Genomic DNA, 7,834 nt, shown 5'->3' with positions numbered 1-7,834 from the left:
GCTGTGTAATTTCGCACTGAAAAAGTGTCCTGAAATTTAAAACCATAATGGAATAGAATCAAGAAATTATGAGATTCAATTTATTGTCTACTCAAACTGATACAACAGTGCCCTCTATTGGAAGTCCCACATACAGTGTAACATGCACATTGTTTGGTTGTGCATCATGTATTTTGAGGATTTTAGCAGAGGTGGACAGCGCTGAAGTATTTTTACATATCAGCATTTTTACTACATTGTAAAGCATAATGTCATCATTTCACTCCACTACATTTTATAAGCACATGTCTTTAATACTTAAGTACGTTATATAATAATCTAGTGCTTTCTTAACTATTTTTACTCAAACATTTTACTGGCGTAAATTTAAGAAAGTGCTAGATTTTTTTATGTACCAAGTATTAAAGATAAAAAATATATATAATGATGTAAAAAAATAGTTTATGAAACGTATGGAGTAAAACGTACGATATGCTTTTTAAGCAAAAGTGTATCCAAAGTAAAAATACTCCTATAAAGTACAGATAATTGTCCAATAATACTGTCCACCTCTGGAGTGTAGTGTCATTATTATTTTAGTTTTGCATTACTTGAAACATTCTAATCCAAATCTTTATAATATTCATAATTTATGATTAGAGGATGTTTTGAGTTATTAATGGATTGGATGGTGGATATTCAGTGTATGCTATAATTATTGAAGAGAAATCTTTTGCATCTTTTCATTCCTTCAAAATTTTTGTTTTGAACAAAATATACTTTTTAAGAAGCATTTTTATTGGGTCCTTTTGGCATTTGTTGGAATCGGTCTTACCCTTGCTGCTTCAATTGAGTTTGATTCCCAGGGAACATACATACTAATAAAATAAAGAATATAATACCTTCAAAACACTATAAGTGCGTCTACTATGTACGTTTTTTCAACAGATTCTGTAATGTCTGTATGTATGGCCTCCACATGATGCATGCGGACCATGGTGCCATGTGGTGGCAGCAAACGGCTTTATTTGCAACTACAAGTGGGCTATGTTGGAAAGCAGAGCGTCAGCCATCTGTTTGAACTCCAATTTTATTATTATTAGGAGATAGAAAACATTCATATATTGTTGTTCTGTCCTTTTTGGCTTTTAACATCAGTGCTTGCTAATAAGACTGTGAAGTTGAGTCTATTTACGGTTTGAAAGCAGGCATTGGATCACTCGGTCGAGACTGATTCAACATATCTAGTTTCTGAAACTGCCAGCAATTACCCAGTTACATACTTGGCTCAGTTTTTGCAGTTTGCACCTCAGCTGTTCACGTTTTCTGGCTGAAGCCACCTTCTCTTCTGATTGTTCTTTCTCCACAGTCTTTCATTCTCATGGCAGTGATTCAGGATTCAAAACACCATTCATGGTCATTGGTTTAGTTTGTGTTGAGACCATGTTTGAGGGATTGTACCAGACTGCAGTGTGGTCAGCAAGCCCATATTGAAAATATGGAATTCAACATCTCATTTAAACAAAGACAATGATTTTAATCGAATATTACAGATTTTCTAAAATAACGGGTTTTCTAAAACATGTGTGAATAGAATGCGGTGTTTGTACAATCCCAATGTTCATGCATTTCCTTCTACACACTAAAAATCTCTGTTTCAATCTCGGCATGTGTGATTAATTGGTCCTGTTCACTTACTGTGAGTGGTTTTCACAGTCCATGACTTGACGGTGGATGTTGATTGGTTGGAACTTGCATCCTTTGGTTGGGCTCTTAACCTAAATCAACAACATGCAGAAGAATAGCTGAAGAACATAAGGGCTCATTATGACATACTTCATTGTCAAGCACAGTCAACATTCTCTCGTGATGTCATTAACGCAGTTAAACACGCGGCACGAGCAGAACAACACGTGCCGTTGACCCTTCCAATCCCTTTGCTTTTGGAGCATTTCATGCGAGAGGACTGATGCATTAAACGCCGGCGTGCTTACAATACTTTTCTCATGAAACGCATCAAAGTTAAAGATAATTTAGCTTTGACTTTAGAGATTCTAGATTTGGCTTTTCAGAAAGATCTTAAGTTACAGTTTTGGAGCGTGTGTAAAGAACAAATGTCAGCGACTCAGACAGTCTGGCACTGTTTACTGTGCGTACACGTAAGGTCATTTTTGTCTTGACTTGTGGTACGTCTACATTTCTGGTTTTGTGAGCAATTGGGTCTACTTGGTCTGCTATGAGAAATGAAAACATGTAATGCAAGGTTTATGCTAAGCTAGCAGGCTAATCAGCTAACAGTAAGCATTGCAACACATTTAGCTTTCTAAACAGTTATCTAACTTTTTATAAACGAAAAAATAAATCAAATTAAGCTGAAGAAGGACAAAGTGAGGCCTAATTTCACAATATTTAGCTTATAATATGTAGTGTATTGTTAAAGAATTTTAGTTAAAATAACACATTAAAGCTAGCCTGCTGGGTTTTCTTTTCCGAAATTGACTAGCTAACTTCACATTATTTCTTGTATTTGTCAAAGTCTTGTACTGTATTGTATCTCTTCCCAAATCCCCAAAGGTTATGTTGTTTCTTGTGGGTATTTTTGACGCATTATCGCATGGTTAATCTGGGTTTGTTACGTAACAGACGGGTCGTGTTCCTGCCCTGTCACCGACTGCTCATTTAACCTTTTTTATATATACCAAAAGAACATTTTGTTTCCTTCGCAACACATCTACATCAATAAAATCTGATTCCAACCAAGCAAGCATCAGTCAGCACTGAGGCAAATCTGCAGCATTAAGAAATGCCATTAATCTTTAGTCGCATTGGCTCTTTTTGTCATGGAAGCAGTAAGACTAAATGAATTATGGGTACCCACATCAGACGATTTGGGATTTCGTCCTTGTGAGGGGAACTTATATTGTTTTCTTGATATTTTTACGTCTGCCTAAAATATAACAATAATATTAACAGTCTTCACAAAATGAATGGTTTGCAAGAAAACAGAAACTATACCAGTTGTTTGGATTGTATAAAGTAGGTTGCTGGCATAAATTAATTTGATTAGTCAAGCATCACTATTGTTATTGATTATTCAATTTCAAGCTTAACTCGGTCAAAACGCAATTCTTGTTGACAAGTATGCTAGACATGTGTGACTGATCAGACGGGATGATAATTTAGGTTATGTTAGTATACTTTAAACTTTACGATTTTGCTTTTGGATATTTTACATTGACCACTTATCTAATTGTACAATCATATAAAGTACTAATTAAGGTCATAGTCTCATTTCACCTCATCAGCTTGATAACAGTGTCTAGCCGCCTTCCATATCACAGCTGTTGACCTTTAAAGCAGGCCTATGATGACACACCGCACTGTGATACAGAACTCCCATAATGCATCACAGGAGCATCAAAGAGTCAAAAGGTAGGTCAAGAGGAAGTTTCAGAGTAAAGTATCCAGTGTAAAGTGTGTGTGTGTCATGACTTCAAAGCCGCATTTGAAGGATTATGTTTGTTATAACTCACAAGATCTAGAGACATGATTTACAACCACATGGCGGTGGCGTGTTTAATATTAAATTGCTCATTTGTGCTGTTCTTATTGTTTCTTTCATTATATTATGTTCATAATGGAATTCAAAGAAGCGATTCAGGACTGTTGAAGATACCTCAGATTATTTACATTGTATGTGAATATTGGTATAGGCCATGGCCCACTTTATTGTTAAAACTAACATTTCTGCTGTAAAAGTAACATTTACATTAACATTAGACTGTTTTTAGTCGAGGATGGCCTGCATTTACATCATGGCACAGATAATATATACAAAACTGTGATACACAAGACTCCTCAAACCCTGTTCGTCCTTACAATTGCGAATTCGGGTCATTCGGTGTAAGTTTGTTCACAGTACACCACAAGCTGTAGTTCTTAATTTTTAATACTGTGAGAAAATATCCGATCTGTTTCAAAGAAAGCATAAAAATAAACTTTTGAAAGTTTTATTTTTACCGTGAAATAGTCACACTGGTCTCATTGGTTTTGGGAGGCAGAGGGGAGGATTGCTCTGGGTTGCAGTCCGTTGGAGGTTTTGCTTGGAGACAGCTTTGACAAATAGTTCTCAAAAATAGGTTCTAATGGCAAAATGTCCTGTTTTTGTGAAAGATCAGGGCTGGGTTTCCCGAAACCTTCTTATCACTACATCGTTCTTTAGAATATATCGCTACCACTCTTAAGGTATAACTTAAGAATGACGTAGCGTTAAGAAGGTTTCGGGAAACCAAGCCCTGGTGACTTTGCCTGTGTCATGATTTCTGTTTTTTTATTTGGGCTTTAATGAAATACACTTCATTGCTACTGATGCTTGAGGCAAAGAAAGGTTTGAAAGGAAGCCAGCGTTGTGGAACAAACCGTGTTTATATTGGCAATGATGTAACACCAAAATAGTAACGCAACACCTGTTGCTTGCAAATCACGAATGGTCTTAAAAGCTTGAAATGAGTCAAGTGTGGTTTGAGACTACATGATGTCACTGTGCAAAGTTACACCTTTGTATTTCTGTGTTAGGTTATGTGTAATGATAGTGTACAGGACTTTGTGGTAATGACCGTCTGGTTATTTGTGTGGTGTGTACTTGACAAAACATTGTGTGAAAAGACACTATTTATATAACATGATGTCCGAAACACAGCTTTTTCAGACCATGTTGAGCAGAATTTACTGTTTTAGCTTATTAACTTCCAAATTACTGATATTATGAAATACTTCAGTTTGCCGGTCTGGAAAATCTCTCAATTAACCCACTTTGTATGTGCCAGAAAAAGCCTTTGGGCTATTAAGTCTGTTCTTTCTCAAAATCTTATAGTAGTATGACTTCTAGGGTGGAGTTTTGTCATTTAAATAATCCTGAAAATAGTGTATTTCCCATTTATATGATATCTAGTTGCAAAGTGTTGTTCAGAGCGGTTATGTATTGTTGAAACAAGCACACAAGCATAGATGTACTCCTCACTTTCAACCCAAATCACGTGTGCTATTTTTATGCATGTTTGTAGTGGCTTGTGGGTTTTTTTAATCAAGATTAAGTGCATGGTACGTTCAAGGCTGTTCGTGTGGGCTTTTGAGTTGTAGTGTTTGGGAATAGAGTTGTTTTTTGTGGCTTCTGTTAAGACTTACAAAAAGTGGCAAAATAACAAATATAGCATTAAGAACAATATGTGACCCTGGATCACAAAACCAGTCTTAAGTAGCACGGGAACATTTTTAGTAAATGACAAAAATACATTGTGTGGGTCAAAATTATCGATTTTTCTTTTATGCCAAAAATCATTAGGATATTAAGTAAAGATCATGTTCCATGAAGATATTTTGTAAATTTCCTACCTTAAATATATAAAAACTTTATTTTTGTGAGTGGATGGCCTGCCACAGTGCCCCTGATTAACAACTTCAAAGGCAATTTTCTCAATATTTTGTTTTTTTTGCACTCTCAGATTCCAGAGTTTTAAACAGTTGTATCTCAGCCAGATATTGTCCTATTCTAACAACTCATATATCTATAGAAAGTTTATTTATTCAGCTGTCAGATTATGTAAAATTCTCAATTTCGAAAAATTGACCCATAAGACTGGTTTTGTTGTCCAGGGTCACATATGTTTGTCCATTTTTGACGCTCTGTCATCCGTCATGTAGACTATCAGTGATTTAGCCATGAAACATACGCTTAAACGCTGGTGCCAGAGATTGTGGAGTGTATTGACTGCTGCATCCATTTACTTCATTAGAAAGATTTCTCTTTTCTAGTAGAAACCTTTTTGATTTCCAGCAGTGAGAAAAAACAACCTTGACATTTCAGTTCATGAAAATGTGTTTTGTGGATGCGTAATGTGTGCTGTATGCATAGCAGGTGCAGTTGTGTTTCGCTGATGATTGATCTATGAATTCAGTCTTACAGATCATTGTGTGCTGGTTTGCAAAAACACATTGGCTATGAAATTGCTGTCTCTATATGAAGAGGCTTTTGTTGGAGGCAAGCTAAAAATAGTATATACTTTTAATGGGAGGTAAACAGGTTGAAGGTTACACATTGGGATTATATATTTTTTTCGTGAATAAAGGTCAAATGTTATTATTTGTATGATGTGATGCTATAAATTTGGCTTATTAAAACGCAATTATGTAAATGTAATAAACATGTAGCTTATATTTAAATTCACTTGTTTCTTTTTGTTCATATACAGCTGCGGAAAAAATATAATTTTTTGTTTTTTCTGAAGCTACTACAGGTATGCGTTTAGCTAAAGTGATCATTTTTGTTAGTAGTTCAAAGAATTAAATGAGTAGTTCACTTCAAAATGTGCCCCCATTCACTTTCCATAGTCATTTTTATTCCTACTATAGAAAGTCAATGGGGGCAAATTTTGAAGTGAACTACTCATTTAATTCTTTGAACTACTAACAATATTTCTTCCAAATTTCAAATTAAAATATTGTTTCTATACGCATTTATTTGCAGAAAATGACAACTGCAGAAACAGGTGAAAATAACAGAAAAGATGCTCTGTATTTTGTCAGACCTCAAATACTGCAAAGAAAACGAGTTGAAAAAAAATTATGTGATATCCTCGATTTTAATCACAGTTTTCATGTGTCTTGTCATGCTGTCAGTCTTTCACATTGCTGTTAGATGACTTTATGCTACACTCCTTAGGTTTGATTTTTTGAAATTCAACAGACACTGGACTGGAATGGCCACAATACATCTGGAAATGCTGATTAAATGAAAATCTTGAATGGTCTTTTCTGCGGCTGTATTTTTACTATTAGACACTATTTTTAAGTAATAAAGAGCGTTTAGAAAGTGCAAGCCGTTATAACCCCAGCTTGTTCCATTACATCAATGCTTTCATAAGCAAAAACACCTTATCTCTCTTTCTGACCCTTAAGGACAAACTAACCCTAATCATTTTTTCTCCCTTCCTGTGACGCGTGTATGTTGTAAATTGAGCTCTGATAGGTTTTAAAATAGTAGCATTATTATAAACGTTGTTCACTATCGCTAAGGTGAAATATTGTATTAACAATGAACCCATAACTGGGCATAAATATTTATATCTCTGACAATAACCAGTCTAGATGAAATAGACTTTGCAGGGTGGAAGAGTGACTGGTCAACTGGAAAATGTTACAGATATCGTGTCTGTTTCAGTAAGAGAGCCATGTCATCTACGATGTATCATCCTGTTGCTATGGGAGACGCTCGGCCCTTGAGAATTCACAGGATGAGAGAAGGGCCATTTAAGCACGCTACCTAAATATAAAAACCAAGTGCTCTACTTCTCTGCTTTCTCTCCCCGCTCTCGACAGGCCTAAGTGTTTATCTTTCATTTCTAGTGGAGAATTACTTTTTAATTGCAGCGTATCAGGTTCGTTTTTGATTGGCATCACTTTGGCCCATTGGATATGAACAGTTTGTTCATTCTCTTCCTCTCAGATCATTTGTGCTTGTTTTGAGTTCTCTGCGATACCGGCCTGCCCCTGTCCTGATCAAATCCCAAATTCCACAGAGAAAAGTACAAAACATAAATTAAAACTGCTTATTAAATCCTCATTTTGTTGCCAAAAAGAAACAGAAAAATGGTTATTTTAGATTTTAATGGAACAAATATATCTAGCTTCCAAGAAATCAAAGTGTTTCTCTAAAAAGCATTAAGAATATTAACATTATAGACAAAATGGAAATACAGTGCTCTCTTTTTTATCTTCTCGCTCGTTCACGCTCATGTTGTAATTTCTGTCTCTTGAAGCTTCAATGTCTGCATGGATTAGTTTGAAAAATATCTGCAGA

The sequence above is a fragment of the Triplophysa rosa genome, linkage group LG24 (assembly GCF_024868665.1).
Source record: "Triplophysa rosa linkage group LG24, Trosa_1v2, whole genome shotgun sequence".
Classification (NCBI taxonomy): Eukaryota; Metazoa; Chordata; class Actinopteri; order Cypriniformes; family Nemacheilidae; genus Triplophysa; species Triplophysa rosa.
Note: the sequence above shows the minus strand (reverse complement) of the source record.